General features: G+C 41.2%; 1 protein-coding gene across 1 annotated transcript in view; it reads left to right on the top strand.

Annotated features, from left to right (window-relative positions):
• Nucleotides 1-3008: 3008 nt before the first annotated feature.
• MGAM (maltase-glucoamylase) overlaps nucleotides 3009-25498 on the top strand; it is a 147397-nt gene continuing 124907 nt past the window's right edge. The window contains exon 1 of the mRNA XM_064289623.1: nucleotides 3009-3720. The gene's annotated coding sequence lies outside the window, so the exon portion shown is untranslated. The remainder of the gene's footprint in view (nucleotides 3721-25498) is intronic.

The following is a 25498-nucleotide window of genomic DNA, read 5'->3' as shown; positions in this document are numbered from 1 at the left end:
TGCATAAAAATCCAGTCATGTGAACACATAACTGGATACAGAACTAGACCCTCCACATGCATGAAGAGCAAAGAATGAGTAATATATAATCCTGTTCTTGAGGAACTCGATGTAATTGAAGATACATACATTTGAACGATAAATTTTAAATAAAATATGGTCAGTGCTACAGTAGTGTTGTGAGCAAAGTGTGCTGGAAGCAAAGAGCCACAGGAAGCTATAGAAAGGGAGAGGAGGCCAGCCTGCTCCATGTCTGTTTGCTTGTCACTTTGTTGTTATTGTTAGGTACCTTCGCGTCAGTTCCAACTCACAGTGACCCTACAGGACAGAGTAGACCTGTCCCATACGGTTTCCAAGGAGCAGCTGGTGGATTCGAACTGCTGACCTTTTGGTTAGCAGCCGAACTCTTAACCACTGTGCCACCAGGGCTCTTGTCTTATCACTAGAGGCGGAAAATACAAAGCGCAAGAGAGGAACAGAAAGGAAGGACACCACTGCTTCCTGCATTCTGAGGCGTACTGTTCTTGTTCACTCATAATTGCTGAAAGGACGTGTGGAGTATCGTGGTGGGGGGAGCATTTGTGTCTGTTTCCCTCCCTCATCATTGGCTCCTGCTACTAATAGATCCCACCGTCAGTTCTTTCTGGGTCTTCTGTTGAGAAAGAAAACATGAGTTGTCTAGTTTAGTTACCAAGAAGCCCTGGTGGTGCAGTGCTTTTGTGCTCAGCTGCTAATCTAAAGGTCTGCGTGCGGTTCCAGCCCACAGCTGCTCCACTGGAGAAAGATGTGGCAGGCTGCTCCTGTCAAGATTACAGCCTTGGAAACCCCATGGGGGCAGTTCTACTCTGTCCTGTAGGGTCACTATGAGTTGGAATTTTCTCGGTGGAAATGTGTTAATGGATTAGTTTAGTCACCAACCAGCCCCTTTGTAAGATGCCGGCTAAGTTAAGGATTGGCAGGCTTTGGCTTTCGTGCCCATCCCTGGTCCAGCCAGATTTGGGGCCTGCATGGAATCTATGATTAAGGACATTGAGCACCTCCCTCAGCAGGAAATCTTGGGTAGGGAAGCCTAAAGAGCCACTTCTGAACCTTTCCTAAACTTCGCTTTGTCCAGAGCCATGGGCTAAAGGAAGAGAGATTGTAAGCCCAAGCTGAAAGTGCTGTAAGACAGTGGGTGCTGATCAGTCCTGCTCTGTTTCTTTCCAACAGAGCATAACACTGAGGAGCAAGAGAACGTGGGTAGCACTGGCACTTTGAGGGCCCCTGTCTAGCACGTACAGTGTCCCCCGAGAGACAGCAGCACCCAGAGAGAGACATGGGGACATAGTGAGTCCCAGGGAATGGGAAGGGGAAGAGGGAAGTATGTAAGAGAGGGAGGTCAGTCAGAGAAGAGGGCAGGCACGAGAGAGCCTGTACATGGGTTAAGATGTGTCAGCATATTTCCTAAGTGTTCTTGTCACATTCTACCCCTGGGCATGGCCACATGGAAGACAGCATTCCTGTCAGAAGCTTGTCACAGGGGGAAATTTCTGTACATTTTAGTGTTTTATGTTGAAAAAAGTACGTGAATTTGCATGTCAATACACTATATTGTCACATTTTTATAATAATTTAAAATACTGATTTAAATTCCTTGTTTTTCCCCAACAATCTTTGACTAAAACTGAATCCCCAAGAAGATATGCTATGTACCTCTTAATATACCACCACATACCCCCTAGGGTCCATGTCCCCAGATTTGAACAGTACAATTCCATGGGATGCCAAGCAACTTGGAGGGACTTTGTGGAGATTTGGAAGTCCTATAATTGCAGGTGGATACAAAAGCCAGGAAAACACCAGTGGCTGGAGGATAATTTGTTGTTCATAGGATAGAGTGGAGTGGTTAGAGACTTTTGGAAGAGATATTTACACTGGACAAAGGAGACAATGAGAGCCTTTCATAGCAGGTTAATAGACACCACTTGGCTGTCCAGCACAGAAATTCACAAAAGCTGGCCAAAAGTAAGGATGATGATGATGATGAAAAGGACAAGAAGGAGAAAGGGGAGGGGGGAAGAGGATAGTGATGATGGTGATATTGACGGTGGTGGTGGTGGTGGTGGAGGTTGTGGTGGTGGTGGAGGTGATGGTAATGATTGTGGTGATGGTGATGGTTAGTAATAGTGGTGGTGGTGATGGTGGTGGTGATGGTGGTGATAGTGATGGTGATGATGGTGATGGAAATGCGATGATAGTGGTGGTGGTGGTGATGAAGATGCAGATGATGGTGGTGGTGATGGTGTTTGTGGTGGAGGTGATGGTGATGGTGGTGGTGGTGACAATAGTGGTGGTGATGGTGGTGATGATGGTGATGGAGACGATGGTGGTGATGATGGTGATGGAGACACTGGTGATGGTGATGGCGTTGGTGGTGGTGACCATAGTGGTGGTGGTGGTGATGGTGGTAGTGGTGGTAACAATAATGGTGGTGATGGTTAGTAGTAGTGGTGGTGGTGGCAGTAGTGGTAGAAGTAGAGGTGGTATTTTGGTGAAGAAATGGGGAAATCACATGAAATTCTCTTGTAGGAAGTCCCTTGGCCATCACAGAAATTGGGAGAACACCGGCAGCTCGATTCTCTGCATTTCCTTCTTTGGACTTGAATGGTCTGTAATTTCTGTTACTGTCTACGTGTCTATTCCATTCTTTCTTGGACAAGTTTTCAGTAAAGCTGGTTAATTTCTGCGTCTCAGTGACACCTCATGACCTTATAGACTGAGTTTCTAGCCCCATCTAACCTTGTAGACTGAGTGAACAATGCAATCTGATGGATTCAAACTTTGAGTCTCAAACCCTATTTCTGTGAGGGAGACTCTAATTAGACCAGCTTGGGCCAGCTTTCCAGTGCTGGCCCAATCAGCTGTGGTCAGCGGGTCAGGGAGATGTTGGGATTTCCTTACAAGAGTGGAGGAAATGGCGGGAATCTCTAGTACAAAATTTAGGTGTAACGAGAAGCAGCCTTCTCTGAGGTAAAGATGGTAGAATTTGATAATTGACGGACATGAAGTTTTCCAGAATGGGGGCTTGATACGGGGAGGTTGAGTTTTGAATTTGTTGAATGAATACATAAATTAATGAATATCACTCTGAAAAAGTAATCTTCTGGATTTTCTAACCAGATTCCATGTGAACACGGGATGACTAGATTGGAATTAAATTAGTATGAGTTTGACTCTGCCACTATTTGTGTGATCTTTAACAAATTATTCTTCTGAGTTTTGGTGTCCTTATTTACACATGGGGTTTAAAGATACTACCCCATCTCATAGATTTGTCGCGATCAAAGGGATGATACAGCTTAAAGTGCTCTGAAACCTGCATAGCGCATACACACGCGAAGTTTTATTACTAACATGTGGACACTGGGTAATGCATTATTCACCGTAACTCTCTCCTTGGACTCACACCTGGGTGTGCATGTGCTCCTGTCTGGGGTGGAGGGTGGTATAGGTGGGGAGGAGGGCAGATGTGCAACACTGCTAAGTAAGAGATATTTCACAAGAGAAGGAAACACCGTAATCTTCTTTGCAAGTCACTTCTACTCTCACCTTCCTCTGAACATTTCAAGACAGAGAAATTACTCCTACCCCAAACAATTTCTTTTTTCCCATGCCAAGGCCTGTGGTGTGAAGGACTTATATTTGGGACAGAAGGAAACCACTTGGCAGCAATAAAAAGAGGTACAATATAGCGTTTGTGGGTATGGAGGAGAGACGGTTTGTGATGGAAGAGGGTTGGCTGGCATGTGAGATGAGTTGTGTGCTGTGATGTGTGCTTGTGTGTGGGAATGTGGGGTGGGCTGCTCTCTGCTTGTCTCTAGCATGGTGGTCCATGGATGGAAGAGAGCACCCCTTCCAGCCCAACCTGGGGAGGCTCTTCCTGGGGTTGGTGAAGAGGAGGAAGTGTTTGTAACAGAATTTAAGCTAATGATACTGCTTGCTGGGTTTTGTTTCAGAAGAGACAAGATGGGGAGGGCTGGGGCACTGGATGTCAGATACTCTTAGCCAAGCTTTGTCTCATGACAGTGTCATGAAGGGAGCACTATAATCCTCATTTACAGAGAGGGCTGCAGAGCTCCAAGAAATTTAAATGACTGCCAGGGTCTGCAGACTCTGGTTGGAACAATCTCTTTCTCTTTTTTTAATCCAGGGACTTGTGGCTACCACCAGGTGGCATCGGGGGTGTCAGTGTGTAGTATAGGGTCTTGTGCAGAGTGGAGTGCTTGACAAGTTTTCTTTTTTCCACATTCATGACCACCTGCTGAGCTCAGATTCCCTGTATGAGGATAGGATGAGATATTGGCATAGCTGGGGGATCTTGGATTGGGGTCCAGGGTCTGAGTTCCAGGTACCGCTGTGCCAGCTGCATAATGATAATAATTATAATGGACACTACTGAGCATTTTCCATGTAGCACAAAGTATTTTACTTGCATTATTTTGTTTACTACTTATCTTATTGAATAGGTACCATGTTAAAAATAAGCTTAATTTTTTCAGAACATTTTTAGGATTACAAAAAAAGTGTGCAGAAAGTACAGAGAGGTTCCATGTACCCCCTCCCTACTACATGCAGTTTGCCCTATCTACCATCTTGCATTCCTGTAGCACATTGCTACAATGGATGAACCAACATTGACACATTACTATTAACTAAGGTCCATAGTTCATATTAGGGTATAGTTGTTTGTGTTGTACAGTCCTGTGGGTTTTGACAAATGCATCATGTCATGTGTCCACCATTACAGCATCATACAGAATAAGTTCATGATCAATGATACCATTGTTCCTTTGTTCAAGTTAAGGAAATGGAGGCTCACTTGCCTACGCTTCCCTGCTGGTCAGCAGACCTGGTGCTGCCTGACTCAGAGCAGGACCTTCTAGTCACTACACTGTGCCACACAACCTCACAGAATTCCTGGGTCTCCATTTTCTCATCTGTAAAATGAGAAGACTATCCTGGGTGATCTTCAAAGTTCCTTACGGACAATAGCAAATGGTGGAACTCATGTGGACTCTGGTGCTTGGACATATGTGTGATGGCAGCTTGGACCCTGGCTGCATTTGCTAAGCCTCTTAACTGTTATAACCATTTGTGAGATGTCCATTCAACCAGCTCCTGCCTTCTCATCTTGCCTCCGGACAGGAGCTACCCATTTAGTCTCATGTGTCTACTTGAGCTAAGAAGCACACTCCTCACCAGTATCATTTTATGTTTTATAGTCCAGTCTAATCTTTGTCAGAAGAGTTGGCTTTGGGAATGGTTTTACTTTAGGGCTAATAGAGAGTCTAGGGGCCATGTTCTCTGGGGTCCCTCCAGTGTCAGTCAGACCATAAAGTCTGATCTTTTTACTAGAATTTGAGTTCCGCATCCCACTTCTCTCCTGCTCCATCAGGGACTCTCTGTTGGGTTCCCTGTCAGAGCAGGCATTTGTGGTGGCCAGGCACCATCTAGTTCTTCTGGTCTCAGGCTGATGAAGTCTCTGGTTTACGTAGCTCTTTCTGTCTCTTGGGCTTCTATTTATTTCTTGTGTTTTTGGTGTTCCTCATTTTCTTTTGGTCCAAGTGGGTTGGGACTAACTGATGCATCTTAGATGGCTGCTTGCTAGCTTTTAAGACCCCAGACTCCACTCACCAAAGTGGGATAGAGAACATTTTCTTAATTAACTTTGTTATGCCTATTGACGTAGAGGTCCCCTGAAACCGTGGTCCCCAAACCTCTGTCTCTGCTACTCTGTCCTTTGAAGTCTTTGGTTGTATTCAGGAAACTTCTTGGCTTTTGGTTTAGCCCAGTTGTATTGACTTCCTCTGCATTGTGTGCTCTTCCCTTTACCTAAAATAATTCTTGTCTATCTTAGTTAGTGAATACCCTCCCCCACCCTCATAACCATAAAAGAATGTTTTCTTCAATGTTGAAACCTTTTCTTGAGTTCTTAAAATAGTGGTCTTGTACAACATTTGTCCTTTTGTGACTGACTAATTTCACTCAGCATAATGCCTTCCAGATTCCTCCATGTAACGAGATGTTTCACAGATTCGTCGTTCTTTATCATTGTGTAGTAGTCCATTGTGTGAATATACCATAATTTGTTTATCCATTCATCCATTGATGGGCACATTGGTTGTTCCTATCTTTTTGCTATTGTAAATAGTGCCGCAGTGAACATGAGTGTGCATATATCTACTCATGTGAGGGCTCTTATTTCTCTAGGATATATTCCAAGGAGTGGGATTGCTAGATTGTATGGTAGTTCTATTTCTGGCTTTTTGAGGAAGTGCCAAATCAACTTCCAAAGTGGTTGTATCATTTTACATTCCCACCAGCAGTGTATAAGTGTTCCAGTCTCTCCACAACCTCTCCGACATTTCTTAATTTATGTATTTTGGATTAATGCTAGCCTTGTTGGGGTGAGATGGTATCTCATTGTAGTTTTGATTTGCATTTCTCTAATGGCTAATGATCGTGAGCATTTCCTCATGTATTTGTTAGCCTCCTGAATGTCTTCTTTGGTGAAGTGCCTGTTCATATCCTTTGCCAATTTTTTAAACTGGGTTATTTGTCTTTTTGTTGTTGAGGTTTTGTAGCATCTTGTAGATTGTAAAGATTAGATGCAGATCAGATTTGTTGTAGCCAAAAAATTTTTCCCAGTCTGTAGGTTGTCTTTTTACTCTTTTGGTGAAGTCTTTGGATGAGCATAAGTGTTTGATTTTTAGAAGCTCCCAGTTATCTAGTTTCTCTTCTGATGTTTGTGCATTGTTAGTAATGTTTTGTATTTTTTTTATGCCACGTATTAGGGCTCCTAGCGTTGTCTCTATTTTTTCTTCCATGATATTTATTGGTTCAGATTTTATATTTAGGTCTTTGATCCATTTTGAGTTAGTTTTTGTGCGTGGTGTGAGGTATGGGTCTTGTTTCCTTTTTTTGCAGATGGATATCCAGTTATGCCAGCACCGTCTGTTAAAGACACTGTCTTTTCCCCAGTTAAAGGACTTTGGGCCTTTGTCAAACATCAGCTGCTCATAGGTGGATGCACTTACGTCTGGATTCTCAGTTCTGCTTTATTGGTGTATGTATCTGTTGTTGTACCACTACTAGGCTGTTTTGACTACCGCGGTGGTATAATAGGCTCTAAAATCAGGTAGTATGAGGCCTCCCACTCTGTTCTTCCTCAATATTGCTTGCTTATCCAGGGCCTCTTCCCTTTCCATAGGAAGTTGGTGATTTTTTTCTCCATCTCATTAAAAAATGCTATTGAAATTTGGATCGGGATTGCATTGTATCTATAGCTCGCTTTGGGTACTAAAAACGTTTTCACAATGTTGAACCTTGCTGTCCATGAGCACGGTATGTTTTTCCAATATGTAGATCTCTTTTGGTCTCTCTTGCAGTACCGTCTGGTAGTTTTCTTTGTATAGGTCTTTTATGTCTCTGGTTAGGTTTATTCCTAAGTATTTTTTTTTATCTTCTTGGGGGCTGTTGTAAATGGTATTGATTTGGTGATGTCATCTTCAAAGTTCTCTTTGTTGGTGTAGAGGTATCCAACTGATTTTTGCGTGTTTATCTTGTATCCTGATACTTTGCAGAAATCTTTGAATAGTTCTAGTAGTGTTCTTGCGGATTCTTTGGGGTATTTTGTGTATAAGATCATATCATCTACAAAGAGAGATACTTTTACTTCTTCCTTACCAATTTGGATGCCCTGTATTTCTTCTTCTAGTCTAATGGCTCTGACTAGGACTTCTAACACAATGTTGAATGAGAGTGGTGATAAGGGGCATACTTGTCTGGTTCCCATTCTCAAAGGGAATGCTTTCAGACTCTCTCCATTTAGGATGGTGTTGTCTTTTTATAAACGCCCTTTATTATGTTGAGGAATTTCCCTTCCTTTTCTGTTTTGCTGAGATTTTTATCATGGATGGGTGTCGAACTTTGTCAAATGCCTTTTCTGCACCAATTGATAAGAGCATGTGGTTCTTGTCTTTTGTTTTATTTATGTGGTGGATTACATTGTTTTTCTAATATCGAACTATTCCTGCAAACCTGATATGAGTGCCATTTGGTCATGGTGAATTATTTTGTGTGTGTGTGTGATATGTTGTTGAATTCTATTGGCTAGAATTTTATTGAGGATTTTTGCATCCATGGTCATGAGGGATGTTGGTCTGTAATTTTTTTTTTTTTGGCTTCATAAAATGAGTTTTGGAGTATTCTATTCTTTTCTATGCTCTGAAATACCTTTAGTAGTAGTGTTGTTAACTCTTCTCTGAAAGTTTGGTAGAATTCTCCAGTGAAGCCGTCAGGGCCAGGGATTTTTTTTTGTTGTTGTTGTTGGGAGTTTTTAAATTACATTTTCAATCTCTTGTTTTGTTATATGTTTATTTAGTTGTTCTATCTCTGTGTTAGTTTAGGTAGATAGTGTATTTCTAGAAATTTGTCGATTTTCTCTAGGCTTTCAAATTTGTTAGAGTACAGTTTTTCATAATATTCTGTTATGATTCTCTTAATTTCAGTTGTGTCTGTTGTGATAGCACCCATCTCATTTCTTACTCGGGTTATTTGCTTCCTTTAGAGTTTTTCTTTTGTCAGTTTGACCAATGGTTTATCAATTTTGTTGATCTTTTCAAAGAATGAGGTTTTGGCTTTGTTAACTCTTTTGATTGTTTTTCTATTCTCTATTTCACTTAATTCTGCTCTAGTTTTTATTATTTGCTTTTTTTCTGGTGCCCAAGCACTTCCTTTGCTACTCTCTTTCTATTTGTTTGAGTTGTAGAGTTAATGGTTCAATTTTGGCCCTTTCTTCTTTTTGGATGTGTGCATTTATTGCTGTAAATTGACCTCTGAGCACTGCTTTTGCTGTGTCACAAAGGTTCTGGTAGGATGTGTTTGAATTCTCATTTGATTCTATGAATTTCTTTATTCTGTCCTTAATTTCTTCCATAACTCAGTAGTTTTTGAGCAAGGTGTTGTTCAGTTTCCATGTGTTTGATTTTTTGCCTTGCTTTTTCTGTTATTGATATCTACTTTTATGGCTTTATGGTCAGAAAAGATGCTTTGTAATATTCTGATATTTTGAATTCTGTTAAGTCTTGCTTTATGGTCTAATATGTGGTCTATTCTGGAGAATGTTCCATGTGAGTTGGAAAAAAAAGAAAGTATATTTGGCTGCCGTTGGGTGGACTGTTCTGTTTATGTCTATGAGGTCAAGTTGGTTGATTGTGACATTTAGATTTTCCGTGTCTTTATTAAGCTTCTTTCTGGATGTTCTGTCTTTCATTGAAAGTGGTGTGTCGAAGCCTCCTACTGTTACTGCAGAGCTCTCTATCTCTCTTTTCAGTGCTGTTGAGTTTGTTTTATGTATTGAGGGCTGTTATTGGGTAAACAAATATTTATTATGATTAAGTCCTCCTGGTATAAAAAATATTGACCCTTTAATCATATATAGTGTCCTTCCTTATCCTTTGTGGTGGGTTTTATTTAAAGTCTATTTTGTCAGAAATTATTATTGCCACTCCTGCTCTTTTTTGATTGTTGTTTGCTTTTTATATTTTTTTCTATCCTTTGAGTTTTAGTTTGTGTCTTTAAGTCTAAGGTGTGTTTCTTGTAAGTAGCATATTGATGGATCCAGTTTTTTTATCCATTCTGTCACTCTCTGTTTCTTTATTGCTGCATTTAGTCCATTTACATTGTGTGTAATTATTGATAGGTATGAATTTAGTGCTGTCATTTTGATGTCTTTTTTTGCGTGTGTGTTGTTGACAGTTTCTTTTTTCCACTTAATTTTCTGTGCTGAGTCATTTCGCTTTATATGTTTTGTTTTCCTCTTTTTCATTTTGTATTTGCTGACTCTTTATATTTTTCTTGTTTTTTTATTTTGATGTGTAAGATTGTTAGTTTCCTTTTCGGTTACCTTAATATTTACCCTTATTTTTCTAAGCTTAAACCAGTCTTTTGTTTCTTTATATTGCCTTGACTTCCTCTCCATATGAAAGATCTATGACTATATTTTTTAGTTTCTCTTTTTTGTTTCAATGTTGTCAGCTTTTACATAATTATGTCTCTGTTTCCCTGTTTTGAGGTTTCTAAATTTGATTTATTTTTGTGATTTCCCCATCTGGGTTGATATTGTGTTGCTCTGTCCTGTGTTCTAGTCTTGGGTTGTTATCTGATGTTATTGATTTTCTAACTGGAGGACTTCCTTTAGTATTTTTCTTGTAATTTTGTTTTGGTTTTTACAAATTCCCTAAACTTCTCTTTATTTGGAAATGTCCTAATTTTGCCATCATATTTGAGAGATAGTTTTCCTGGATATACAATTCTTGGCTGGCAATTTTTTTCCTTCAAGGCTTTATGTAAGTCACCCCATTGGCTTCTTGCCTGCATGGTTTCTACCGAGTAGTCCAAGCTTAATCTTATTGACCCTTCTTTGTAGGTGACTTTTCGCTTATCCATAGATGTTCTTAAAATTCTCTCTTTATCTTTGGTTTCGGCAAGTTTGATTATAATACGTCTTGGTGACTTCCTTTTGGGATGTATGTTGTGTGGGGTTCAATGTGCATCTTGGTTAGATATTTTCTCTTCTTTCACTATTTCAGGGAAGTTTTCTGTCAACAAATCTTCAACAATTCTCTCTGTATTTTCTGTTATCTCCCTCTGTTCTGGTACTCCAATCATTCATATGTTGATAGAGTCCCATATAATTCTTAGGGTTTCTTCATTTTTTTAAAAATTCTTTTATCCCTCCAATTTGGACTTCCATTGCCTCAATTCTGCTCCTATGACTTTCTATTGAGTTGTTTAATTCTGAAATTTTATTGTTAATCTTCTGGATTTCTGTTTGCTGTCTATGAATTCTTGTAGCCTGTCAATTTGTCATCATGCTCTTCTATAATCTTCTTAAGTTCCTCTATTTCTTTGTCTGTGTGTTCCTTGGCTTTTTCTGTGTTTTGCCTGATCTCTTGAAGAGTTCTGTATATTAATCTTCTGTATTCCACCTCTGGTAATTCCAGGAAGTTCTCTTCATCAGGAAGATTTTTTGATTCTTTGTTTTGGGGCTTGCTGAAGCCATCATGGTCTGCCTCTTTATGTGATTTGGTATTTACTGTTGTTTCTGAGCCATCAATAAGTTATTATATTTATTTGTTTTATGTTTGCTTACTGTGTCCTAGCTTCTTGTTTTGTTTTGTTTTGATATGCCCAAATAGATTGCTCAAGTGAGCTAGTTGGATTATTGGTGCTTTGAAGCTCTAACATCCTGTTACGAGGTGGTTAGAGCTGTTAGCAGGTATGTGAGCACAGGAGTGTGTTTCCTTTTCTTGTATGGATTCAGCTCAGGTGTCCAGGTAGTCAGTCACCAAGTGTGTGGTGCAGGCTCTCACCTACCGTCTTAGACAAGCAGAGGTGATTGGTATAGGCACAGGTATCTGGTTGCAGTAGAGGGTTGTCCACTGAGCAAGGTAGGGGACTGGCAACCAACCCTGAGTGCCTGTGAGGAAAGTGTGTCCCTGTTCCTAGAATGCATAGGTGTGTGGGTTTTGCAGCCAGACTATGGGCACCCAGTGCTGTTGGCTGTAAGGACTGGGAGGTACCATTTAGTTTTGGACCCCTGTTGCAGGTGGCTAAGTGGCATGGGTGGAGCCACCAGTCTTCTTGCCCCTAATGTGGGTAGATGAGGACCCTGCTTAATAGACAGAGCGGTGTCACGGAACTACCACTCCCCACTGGAGCTGATACAATTGAAATTAGTCTTCAAGTATATACAGTATTGTGCTGTGCTAATGAGGGCCTATGCTGTTGAAATGAGCCCAGACAGGTCTATGCAGGGGTGAAAGGCATTCAAAGTCCATGGACCCCTTTTGCTTGTGCCTAGGCAAAGGAGCTGTTTCTGCCCTGAGTTCCTAGCTTAGGGGCATCAGCAGATTATTTTTGCCCTGTTTGTTAATTTGTTCCCTCTCCAAGGCCAGGAGAATGGCTCAGGGTGAGTGCAAGGTCCTTCTTCTGGCCCAGGTTATGTGGCAATCTCTGAAGCCAGCTCAGACTCAGTGCAGAGCAGAAAAGGGGCAGATAAGTGGGAGAGAGGCTTTTCCCAAGGGGGTGTTTTTGATCCTTGGGGTAGGTTAGACACAAGTACTTATCTTTTGCTGATTGAGTTCCGTTGGAGGGTTGCGTAGACTCACCACTGCTTGGTCTCATCCTATGTGGAAAACACCTCCCGAACACCACTGCTTGCCTCACTGCTGGCATGAGCTGATCCCGAGTTGCAGGGTGCTGGTTCCTGCTGGGCAAGTTTTGGCAACTCCTCACTGTTTCTGAACATCTTTCCCTCCCTCTGCTGCTCAGCCCAATTCCTCAACTTTGCCTTCTATGTTCAGGTCACCTAGACTGTCATATATAATCTATTCACTTGTTTTTTCGGGCCTTTGTTATAAGGGACTACAGAAAGTTTCTCACTACTTTGCCGTCTTTGCCCCGCCTCCACAGGCTATTTTTGTAAAATAAAATAAAAATGATTTATTAGAAAAATAAAACATAAAAACAAAGACAAAAATACAGTCTCCATTTTCAAATTATTAAGGTCAATAGGAGGGCAGTGGTGTTTCAGTGGTAGAATTCTCACCTCCCATGTGGGAGACCTGGGCTTGATTTCTGGCCAATTCTTCTCAAGCACAGCCACTACCCATCTGCCAGTGGAGGCTTGTACGTGCTAGGGTGCTGAACAAGTTTCAGCAGAGCTTCCAGACTAAGGCAGAGTAGGAAGAAAGGCCTGGCAATCTTAAAAAAATCAGCCAATGAAAACCCTATGGATCACAACTGTCTGATGATGGGGATGGTGCAGGACCAGGCAGTGTTTCATTCTGTTGTGCAAGGAGCTGCCACAAGTCAGGGGCCAACTCAATGGCAGTTAGCAACAATAACAGTCACCAGTCATAAGATTACTCTGTAAAATTGCAAGGAAAGCGTCTAAACCCTTATTCTCAATTTCTGTACTTATTTATCTCTTTGGGGACTAGCAACTGCAGGTTTGTTTTCACACTTGGGGTTGAACATTGGGGAGGATACTGTCTGACTTGGGGACTGGTTGGTTCGTGATAGAGCTGGCTCTTAACCAGAGAGCATGTGAACTTTGACTGAGAAAATATTTGCATATGTTTTCTTTGTCAGCCTCTACCTGAGACTTAGCGCACTGTGTAAGTGTAAAGTTAGGTTACAAACTACTGCGGTGTTAGCAGTCCCTATGACTTCGGCTGCAGGAAAGATTAGATTTTCATACCATATGCTGAAAATAGTCTCAAAATATTGTTTTTACTTGTCCCTATTTTGGAACTGCACTAGCTATTAGACCTGCTGCCAGGTGTGGTTAGTTAATACATTATTAAAGAAGTACATGTAATACTATACGTATTGTGTTGTTGTTGTTACGTGCTGTCAAGTAGATTTCAACTCACGGCGACCCTGTGTGACAGAGTAGAACTGCCCCATAGGGTTTCCTAGGCTGTAATCTTTATGGGAGCAGATCGCCAGCAGGTCTTTCTCTAACAGAGCTGCTGCGTGGATTAGAACAGCCAAATTTTGGGTTAGCAGCTGAGCGCTTAACCTAAAAAATATTGTAGTAACTGTACTTCACTGTAATAGGTGTCCTTTGTAGTTTTGTGTATCTTATTTCTTGCACTTAAAAACACTATTCTGAGAGGCATGGGGCCACTGGTGTCACCAGGCAGACTACCAAAGGATTTCCATAGCACAAAAAGTTCAAGGCCACCTTTTCCAAAGGCAAGAAAAGAAGAACACTGTTGTGAAAACAATTTTCTTCAAGCACAAATCAACAGATTGTGTCACTAAAGGTAATCGGTCCTTGAGAGATTAGGGGTCACTGGGAGAGGGGTTTCTCCTGGGGCCCCCAGTGGTGATTTGCCCCATTGTCTCCAGATGGACTCAGTCCTGCCTTCTCTCTCCAGGCCTTGGGGTCTCCTCCCTACCACATCCAGTGCCTGTGGGGCTGGAGGGTGTCAGGAGTAGCTTCCTGCTCCCAGGTCTTGGGGATATTCTCTGAGAGGATGATCAAGATTACTAATTAACTAGCAGTTCTGGCCTGGGGATTAAGGCTGGGCAGCATTCAGCATCCAGAACCATTAGCGTTTTCTTGATGAGCCTGTTTCCAGCCTGGTAAGCAGCTAGGTGGCTGCAGCTGCTTTATTAGGACCTTGCTGCTCCTCACACGTTCTGCTGGGCCATCCTTCTGAGGGTGTGGAGTAGCGGCCAGGTGACAAGGTAGGTTCCTGAGCTTTGGTGGTTCCTTTGTGGGTGTAGACGTGTGCGTGCCCACGTGTGTGGATCCGTGCTCATCTCCTTTAGTCAAAATGCCTTTGTGAATTTGTTCAATACAGACAAGTATAAACAGCGTCAACAGCAAACCAAAGACATTGCATGCACGTAACACAAACCCCAGTTCACTTATCCTTCGCTGGTGGTGGTGGTGGAGTGGAGTTGTGGACTCCCCTGGACTCTGGCTGCATCGGCAAGCCCAAGTAGTGGAACCAGAGTGTCTGCGTGTGTGCTGGTGTGAGGGGTGATTTAACACTGGGGAAGACAGGAGGCAGCGATCACTTCTGCTGTGGGAGAGGAGGAGTTAGGATTTGGGAGTGAGACTAGGGTACTTAGGACACACCATGTAAGAGGAGGTGAGGTTGTGATAGAGGAGTGGTGAATCTTAGTCAGGAAACTGAGGAAGCTCTTGCTTTCCTAGTGGGTTTCCTGTCTGTATTGATCAAGGAAAGAACTATATTCGGGAAGAGCGTAAGGGCATATGTATGTAGGTCTGGATATATGTACGGTTTGTGCACAGTGGGCTTCTAGAGATTTCATGTGCGGTCTGGAAGGAGGCTTTAATAGGAAAGAAACAGTATCCGGGAGGCAGTGGAGTGTGAAGTAGAGTGGGGTGCCGGGGAGAGGGGAGGAGAGGCGGACAGTCAGTGTGAGGTAGAGTGGGGTGCCGGGAGAAGGGAGGACAGGTGGACAGTCACTAGTCCCTCCCTGGTAAAATGTAGAAAATGGGTCTGGTCCTCATGTGTTGCTGGAGTCTAGCATTTCTGACTGGCCTCTGAGGTAGGAAAGAGGAGTTATTACTGAGGAGGGGGAGACAGGCCAAACCCGCTCCCCCTGGGTCTCACTGGACAAGTGGGTTCCTGACATGGGGCCTGAACAGTGGCTTTAATGATGCTGTCTACCTGGTGCTCAAGCATAGCAACAATTGTGAGGATGGCACATGACAGGGCAGTGTTTCATTCTGCTGTACATAGGGTTGCTATGAGTTGGAAACTTCTCGATGGCACCTAACAACAACAACACCTGGTGCTGAGGTGTGGGACAGTAAGTGCATGGGTGTGGGCGGGCAGGGAAAGGGGAGGGAGGATCCTTGTTGTGATGAGTAGGCCAAAGCTCTAGTGGGCCCAGAATGAAGTGGGCCCAGAATGGAGACAGCTTATAGCTATTTCAACTGCACCTACCCAAGATGCTGATGGTGTTTTGTTGCCAGGCCTGCCCTCAGAAATTGAGTTTAGATGCTCGAGTACTATTGCTTTACAGACTGCCCATGGCGTGGGCTGCTAAGGAGGGGTGAACTGAGAAAGTCGCCACTGGCAATCAGAGTGGGAGATAGCTGTGGACGGAGCCAAGGAGGATGAACCTCTGTAGGTGCTGAGGTCACAGATGGTCACAGCTGTCCCCTAGAGATGACTACTTTGTGGTTGGGATATGGACATGGGGACCTAAGAGGATGAAGTGGTTTTTCTTGGATAAAGCCAGAGCTGACTCTTAGTCCTCTGCATTTTGGTTGGGATCAGACTTGTAAAAAATTCTATCAGCTACTTTTTCCTTCCCATTCTCCAAGTAGTTGGGAGACAACGGACCAACTCACCAAATTTTTTCCAGTAGTTTTGAGGGATAGCCATGACTTACTAAGGCCTTTTCACAAGTTCCTCTTGGTCTCTGTAAAACGAACACTCTCATCCCATTAGACCTCAGTCATGTATCACCAAAGGCTCGGAAAGGAATGTCTTAGTGCCATATACAAGTTGGACATCAGCTGTAACTCTGAAAAGAGGACAATTACCCAGTTTTTCCAAATTCGTTTGGGCCTAACATGGTCTAAATAATATAGATTATCTGTCTACTTTGCCTAAGTAATAATTATAGTACCAAGAAAGTGAGCTTGACAATTATTCGTATAACCATGTAATTCAAGAGGAAAAAAAATACTTTTTGGGTTGGTATAATTCATGTACAGTAATCCTTCTCATCTTCTGGATTCTGTGGGGAAAATATTAAATGATGCAGGAAGCATCAAAAGTAGATGGGAGGAATACACAGAGTCACCATACCAAAAAGAATTGGTCGATGTTCAATGATTTTAGGAGGTAACATACGAGTAGGAACCAATGGTACTGAAGGAAGAAGTCCAAACTGCACTGGAGGCATTGGTGAAAAACAAGACTTCAGGAATTGATGAAATACCGGTTGAGATATTTCAATAAACAGATGCAGCACTGGAAGTGCTCACTCGTCTATGCCAAGAAATTTGGAAGACAGCTACCTGGCCAACTGACTGGAAGAGACCCATATTTATGCCTATTCCTAAGAAAGGTGATCCAACCAAATGCGGAAATTATCGAACAATATCATTAATATCACAAGCAAGCAAAATTTTGCTGAAGAGTATTCAAAACAGGCTGCAGCAGTATATCAACAGGGAACTGCCAGAAATTCAAGCCAGATTTAGAAGAGAATGTAGAACCAGGGATATCATTGCTGATGTCAGATGGATCCTGACTGAAAGCAAAGGATACCAGAAAGATTTGCATGTGTTTTATTGACTATGCTAAGGCATTTGAGTGTGTGAATCATAACAAATTATGGATAACATTGTGGAGAATGGGAATTCTGGAACACTTGATGTGCTCATGAGGAATCTGTACATGGATCAAGACAGAGTCATTCAAACAGAACAAAGGGATACTGCACAGTTTAAAGTCAGGAAGGGTGTGCGTCAGGGTTGTATCCTTTCACCATACCTATTCAATCTGTATGCTGAGCAAATAATATGAGAAGCTGGACTATATGAAGAAGAATGAGGCATCAGGATTGGAGGAAGACTCATTAACAACCTGTGTTATGCAGATGACACAACCTTGCTTGCTCAAACTGAAGAGGACTTGAAGCACTTACTGGTGAAGATCAAAGACCACGGCCTTCAGTATGGATTACACCTCAACATAAAGAAAACCAACATCCTCACTACTGGACCAGTGAGTAACATCATGATAAATGGAGAAAAGATTGAGGTTGTTAAGGATTTCATTTTACTTAGATCCACAATCAACAGCCATGGAAGCAGCGGTGATGAAATCAAGACACCCTGCATTGGGCAAACCGGCTGCAAAAGACCTCTTTAATGTGTTGAGAAGCAAAGATGTCACTTTTTAAGACTAAGGTGTGCCTGACCCAAGCCATGGTATTTTCAATTACCTCATATGCATGAGAAGACTGGACGATGAATAAGGAAGACCTAAGAACTGACTCCTTTGAATTGTGGTGTTGGTGAAGAATATTAAATATACCAGGGACTGCCAAAAGAACAACAAGTCTGTCTTGGGAGAAGTACAACCAGAATGCTCTTTAGAAGCAAAGATGGCGAAACTACGTCTCACATACTTTGGACATGTTATCAGGAGGGATCAGTTCCTGGAGAGGATATCATACTTGGTAAAGTAGAGAGTCAGCAAAAAAGAGGAAGACCCTCAATGAGATGGATTGACATAGTGGCTGCAACAATGGGCTCACGCACAGCAAAGATTGTGAGGATGGCACGGGGCCAGACAGTGTTTCGTTCTGTTGCGCATAGGGTTGCTGTGAGTCGGAACAGACTTGACGGCATCTAACAACAACAACCCTTCTCATTTGTTTAGTCGTTAAAACCTAGTTAGACCACAGCCCTAACCTCCACATTCCTCTTCTTTTCCCCTTTGCTTTTTAGTTTTCTCTAGGAACCCTGGTTGTGCAGTGGTTAAAGCACTCAGTTTCTAACCAAAAGGTTGGCAGCTTGAACCTATCAGCTGTTCCTCAGTAGAAACATATGGCAGTTTGCTTCTGTCAAGATTACAGCCTGGGAACCCTATGGGGCATTTCTACTCCTTCTTATAGGGTCACTAGGAGTCAGAACTGACTTGATGGCAAAGGGGCTGAGTTAGTTTTGTTTTAGTTTTCGCCAAAGCTGTTATCACAATTTATCCTCACAGCATATTAGCTCAACCATTGTTTGCTATTATTATCATTAGAATCTCACATTCAATTTTATGTCTGTCATATAAAAAGAATATTCTAAGATTTAAGACAGGTTGCCAAGTAGCAGTTTTTTTAAACATTATTTTTCTTTTAAAAGCAGATAAAGCTCTTTAAGCGATTTCCCTTTGCTATTTCCTTTTGCCATTCTCTTTGAGCTTAGCTTTTCCTTAACCACATTCAGAACTGAGATAGTTGGCAACCATCGATGTTCCTGTGATCTGGGAAAGAAGTCAATCAGATGATGCTGAAGGGTTTTGTTATTGTTGTTTTCCTAATGTTTAGGGAAATGTTTCTCTTCTACTTCTAGAAAATCGATGTATTGTGCCATAGAACAGGTAACCATAACTGAATATATGAAGCAAAAGAACTCTTGATAAGAGGCAAGTAGAGTTTTAAAAATGCAAATGATGTTTTATTCAAATCTCACATTTATCCATGTGTATTAGTTATCTATTTCTGTGTAACAAATTACCTCATAGCTTTATTGTTGTTATTAGGTGTCATGAGGTCAGTTCCAACTAATAAAGACCCTGTGTACCACAAAACGAAACACTGCCTGGTCCTGTACCCACCTCACAATCATTGTTATGCTTGAGCCCATTATTGCAACCACTGTGTCAATCCATCTCATCGAGGGTCTTCCTCTTTTTCACTGACCCTCTACTTTACCAAACATGATGTCCTTTTCCAGGGAATGGTCCCTCCTGATAACATGGCCAAAGTATGTGAGACCAAGTCTCACCATCCTTGCTTCTAAGGAGCATTCTGGCTGTACTTCTTCCAAACAGATTTTTCCCTTCTTCTGGCAGTCCAAGGTATATTCAATGTTCTTCACCAATACCGTAATTCAAAGGCATCAATTCTTCTTCAGTCGTCCTTATTCATGTCCAGTTTTTGCACGTATATGAGGCGATTAAAAACACCATGGCTTGGGTCAGGTGCAACTTAGTCTTCAATGTGACATTTTTGTCTTTCAATACTTTAAAGAGGTCTTTCCCAGCATATTTGTCCAATTCAATACATCGTTTAATTTCTTCGCTGCTGCTTCCATGTGTGTGGATTGTAAAATGAAATCCTTGACAATTTCAATGTTTTCTCCATTTATTCCCATAATTTTAACACCTTAAGACAACAAAGATTATCTCACGGTTTCTGTGGGTCAGGATTATGGGAGTGGCTCAGCTGGTTGCGTCTGGCTCAGGGTCTCTCATGAGGTTGCATCAAGCTACCCATCAGGGCTGTGGTCACCTGAAAGCTGGGTGAGGGTTAGAGGAGCTATTTCCAAGATGGCTCCCTCACATAGCTTTTGGCAGAAGGCCTCAGTTCCTTCTAGCTTTTGGCCCTTTCTATAAGGCTGCTTTTATTTTAGTTTTCTCTAAAGCAGTTATCACAATCTATCCTCACAGCATATTAGCTCAACATCGTGTGTTCACAACATGGTGGCTGGCTTCTCCCAGGATGAGTGAGCTAAGAGAGAAGGAAGAAGCTGCAAAGCCTTTGATGATCTAATCTCAGAAGTCAGACACCATCTGCTCTGCCATGTTACATTTCTGCCATATTACATTTTTTAGAAACAAGTCAGTAAGTCCAGTCCACCCCTCACTGGGGTGAGATGATTGCTCTATTTCTTGAAGGGAGTAGTGTCAGAGAATTTTTAGACATTAAAAAAAAATGACCATACCATGAATTTAACTAATAATGAATTCCATTTTATTTCTCATATTCACCCAGTCCCTTCTCTAAGGATATCTACGGTGCTGTCAATCTTTTGCTGCAATGTAACATGTAATGCTGCAGTGAAAAACTTTATCTGTTCATCCACCAATTCTCACATGTGTAGGTGTATTCATGGGTTAAATTTCTCACATGGAATTGCTGGGTTATGGGTATGAGTAATTTTTTTCCCCATTTAAACAGCATTTATTTATTTGAATGTTTTATTGTGTTTTAGGTGAAAGTTTGGAAACCCTGGTGGCGTAGTGGTTAAGTGCTACTGCTGCTAACCAAAGGGTCGGCAGTTCAAATCCGCCAGGTGCTCCTTGGAGACTCTGTGGGGCAGTTCTACCCTGTCCTATAGGGTCGCTATGAGTTGGAATCGACTCGACCGCACTGGGTTTGGTTTTTTGGTTTAGGTGAAAGTTTACACAGCAAATTAGTTCCCTACTCAACAATTCATACACAAATTGTTCCATGACTGGTTGGTATCCCTGTGATGGGTCAGCACTCTCCCCATTTCCACCCTGCCTTCCCCATTTCCATCCATACACTTTCCATGCCCCTCTTTGTCTTCTCATCTTTGCTTTTGGGCAGATGTTGCCTGTTTGATCTCTTATTGTTGATTGTTTTAAAAAGCACATTCCTCATGGGTGTTATTGTTTATTTTATAGGTCATTCTATTATTTGGATGAAAGGTGACCTTGAGGGGTGGGTTCTTTCTAGATTAATAGTGTGTCTTAGGGTGATAGTCTTGGGGGTTCCTAAGTCTCTATCAGTCCAGTAAGTCTGATCTTTTTTTGAATTTGAATTTTGGTCTACATTTTTGTCCTGTTCTAACCGGGACCTTCTGTTGTGTTCCTGGTCAGAGCGGTTGGTAGTGGTAGCCAGGCACCACCTAGTTCTTCCAGTCTCAGGCTAGAGGCTGTGGTTCATGTGACCCATTAGTCCTGCGGATTGTTTCTTTGAGTCTTTGGTTTCCTTCACTCTCCTTTGCTCCAGATGCAAGGAGACCAATAGTTGTATCTTAGATGGCTTCTTGCAAGCTTTTCAGACCCCAGACACTACTCACCAAACCAGGATATAGAACATTATCTTTATGAATTATGTTTTGCCAATTCACCTAGATGTCTCCCTAGACTATGGTCCTGTGTCTTCGAACTCAGTGACTCAGTCCCACGAGGTGTTTGGATATGTCTAGGAAGTTTCCTTAACTATGTCCCCATGTGTTCTTTTATATGTATGAATAGATACGCAGCACATACAGATATGTGTGTATAAATGCCCACAGCCATACCTATATATGGATGCATATGTACTTCCATATGCCCTCCCACACTTACATAGCATACATATCTATCTATGTAACCATTCACATATTTTTGGTTGTTATTATTGTTGTTGTAGAGCTATGTATGTTATAGCATTGTCCTTTATTCTCGTGTCTTCGTTTACCTTGGTCACATTGTGCTGCCTTCCCCCGTATTGAGTCTTGCCTTTCCCTTCACCAGAATTAACACGTGTCTACTAGGGTTTCAGTGGGTGACTATCTAGTAAGTGATTCTCCCTTCCCCCCACTCCGTCCCTGGTAACCATTAAATAACATTGCCTTCTGTGTGTAAATCTATTCTTGACTTTTATAAAAGTGAAATCATTTAATGTTTCCTTTTGTGATTGGCCTATTTCACCCATCATAAAGTTCTTCAAATTCATCCATGTTATAAGATGTTTTGCAGACTCATTGCTATTCTGTGTCATTGCATAGTATTCCTTTGTATGTATGTACCACGTTTTGTTTATCCATTCATTCATCGATGGACACTTAGGTTGTTTCTTTCTTTTTGCTATTGTGAATAATGCTGCAGTGAACATGGGTGTGCATATGTCTGTTTGTGTCACTGCTCTTATGTCTCTAGGATATATGTCTAGGAGTGGGATTGTAGGATCATATGGTATTTCTATTTCTAGCTTTTTGATGAAGAGCCATACCATTTTCCAAGGTGGTTTTACCATTTTACAATCTCACCAGCTGTGTATGAGTTCCAATCTCCCCACAGCCTCCCCAGCATTTGTTGTTTTCTGCTTTTTTGATGAGTGCCATTTTTGCAGGGGTGAGATGATATCTCATTGTGATTTTGATTTGCATCTCTCTAATGGCTAATGATCGTGAGCATCTCTTCATGTGTTTGTTAGCCACCTCTCTTAGGCTGAGTTCTCAGGAGGAAAATCAGTGAAGCATATATATATACACACACACACACACATATATATGTGTGGTTTTTTTATGTATATATATATATAGAGAGAGAGGTAGGTTGATTTCAAGGGAATGGCTCATGCAGTGGTGGACACTGGCAAGTCCCAAATCTGTTGGTCAGGCATCAGGCTGGAGGCTTCTTTTGACTCACACGGTTGTAGGAGCTGACTAATCCAAAACTGACAAATCAGGTGGCAGGCTGCGGGCTCATATCCCCAAAACGGGAGGTCAGAAGATGATGAGCCCGATGCAGGATCAAGGGAGAGAGAGCTTTGCCAGAACATTCGTATGTATTGGATGCAGGCCACACCCTCAAGGAAACTCCCCCTACATCAGATCATAAAATAAATGATAATTAAATAATACCGAGAATCATGGCCTAGTCAAGTTGACACACAACATTAACCATTGCACTGCCTGCATGTCTTCTTTGGTCACGTGTCTGTTCGTGCCTTTGCCCATTTTCTGATTGCATTGTTTGTCTTTTTGTTGCTGAGGTGTTGAATTTTCCTATACATTTTAGAGATTAGACCCTTGTCAGATAGGTCATTGCCAAATTTTTTTTGGCAATGTATAAGTTCGCTTTTATTCCTTTGGTAAAGTCTTCTGATGAGCATAAGTATTTAATTTTTAGGAGGTCCCAGTTATCTAGTTTATCTTCACTGTGCCTTTTCAGTTATGTTTGATAGTGTATTTATGTCATAAATTAGGACCCCTAGCTTTGTCCCTCTGTTATCTTCCAGAAACTTTATAGTTTTAGGTTTTGCATTTAGGTCTTTGATCCATTTTGAGTCAGTTTTTGTGTATGGTGTGAGGTATGTATTCTGATTCATTTTTATGCAAATGGATATCTAGTTTTGCCAACACCATTTGCTAAAGAAACTACCTCTTTCTCATTGAATGGACTTCTACCTTTGTCGAGGATCAGCTAACCATAGCTGGATGGATTTACTTCTGGGTTCTCAATTCTGTCCCACTGGCCTACGTGTCTGTTGTTGTAGCAGTACCAGGCTGTTCTGATTCACTTTGCTGTATAGTAAGCTCTGAGAATGGGAAGTGTGAGGCCTTCTATTTTTTCTTCTTCTTCAATAATGCTTTAGCTATTTGGGGCTTCTTTTCTTTCCATATAAAGTTTTTCCATTTCATTAAAGAATGTTGGTGGGATTTGGATTGGGATTGCATTGTATCTATAGTTTGCTTTGAGTAGTATTGACATTTTCACAATGTTGTTTTCCAATCCATAAGCATGGTATGTTTTTCCATTTATGTAGGTCTCTCTCTCTCTTTTTTTTTACTGTAGTGTTTTGTAGTTGTCCTTGCATAAGTCTTTTAGATCCCTGGTTAGATTTATTCCTAGATATTTTATCTTCTTGGGGACTATTGCAAATAGTATTGGCTTCTTGATTTCCGTTTTGTAGTTCTTGTTAGTGTGGAGGAATCCAACTGATTTTTCTATGTTGATCTTATACCCTGCCACTTTTCCGAATGCTTCTATTAGTTCCAGTGACTTTCTTGTGGAGTCTTTGGAATTTTCTATGTGTAGGATCATGTCGTATGTGAATAGGAATAGTTTTACTTCTTACAAATTTGGATGCCCTTTATTTCTCTTTCTTGCCTTATTGCTCTGGCTAGGGCTTCCAGTACAATATTGAATAAGAGTGGTGACAGTGAGCATCCTTGTCTCATTTCTGCTCTCAAGAGGAATGCTTTCAATCTCTCTCCATTGAGAATAATGTTGGCCATTGGTTTCATAGTTGGTTTTGTACATGCCCTTAATTATGTTGAGGAATTTCCCTTCTATTCCTATTTTTGCTGAGAGTTTTTATCAGGAAAGAATGTTAGATTTTATCAAATGCCTTTTCTGCATCAATTGAAATGATCGTGTGATTCTTTTCGTTTGTTTTATTTATGTGGTGGATGTTTGGTAGAACTCTTCAGTGAAGTTATCTGTGCCTGGGCATTTTTGTTGTTGGGAGTTTTTTTTTTTTTTATGACATCTTCAATTTCTCCTTTTGTTATGGATCTATCTAGATTTTCTACCTCCGTTTGTATTAGTTTTGGTACCTAGTGTTTCTAGAAATTTGTCTGTTTTTTCTAGGTTTTCAAGTTTGTTAGAGTACTTTTTTTGTAATATTCTGCTATGATTCTCTTCATCTCGGTTCTATTTTAATATCACCCATTTCTTTTCTTATTTTGGTTATTTGCATCTTCTCTTTTTTTTTCCCCTTTGTTAATTTGGTCAGTGGTTTGTCAATTTTGTTGATCCTCTCAAAGAACCAGCTTCTAATTTTGTCGATTCAATTGTTTTTCTATCTTCTTTTTCATTTATTTCTGCTTAAATCTTCATTATTTCCTTTCCTCTGCTGACTGTGGACTTCTTTTGCTGTTCTTTTCTATTTGTCCAAGTTGTTGGGTTAAGTTATTGATTTGGGACTTTTCTTTTTTGATGTGTACATTAATGCTATAAATTTTCCTATGAGCACTGCTTTTGATGTGTCCCAGATGTTTTGGTGTGTTATGTCTTCATTCTTTTTGGGTTCTAAGAATTTTTTAATTTCATCTTTAATTTCTTGTATGACCCAGTGGTTTTTAAGTAACATTTTATTCAGTTTCCATGTATCTGACTTTTTTTCCTTGCTCTTTCTTGTTACAGGTTTCCAGTTTTATAGCGTTATGGTCAGAAAAGATACTTTGTATTATGTGGATGTTTTTTAATTTATTGAGGCTTGCCTTGTGGACTAGAATATGGTCTGTTCTGAAGAATGATCCATGTGCATTGGATAAGGATGTGTAGGGTGCTGCTGTTGGGTGGGGTGTTCTGTGTATGTCTATGAGGTCAAGTTGGTTGATTGTGTTATTTAGATTTTCTGTATCTTTATTGAATTTTTTTTGTATTTGTTCTGTCCATTGATGAAAGTGGTATGTTAAAGTCTCCTAATATTATTGCTGTTCTTAGGTGCTGTTGAATTGGTTCTGAGTCATAGTGACCTTCTGTACGATAGAATGAAACACTGCCCAGTCCTGCACTGTCTTCACAATCATCACAATGCTTGAGCCTATTATTGCAGCCACTTTGTCAACCCATCTCATTGAAGGTCTTCCTTGTTTTCGTTGATCCTCTATTTACCAAAGATGATGTCCTTCTCCAGGGACTTG

The sequence above is a fragment of the Loxodonta africana genome, chromosome 8 (assembly GCF_030014295.1).
Source record: "Loxodonta africana isolate mLoxAfr1 chromosome 8, mLoxAfr1.hap2, whole genome shotgun sequence".
NCBI classification, from domain to species: Eukaryota; Metazoa; Chordata; class Mammalia; order Proboscidea; family Elephantidae; genus Loxodonta; species Loxodonta africana.
The sequence above is the reverse complement of the archived record's forward strand: the minus strand, read 5'-3'. Positions and strand labels throughout refer to the sequence as shown.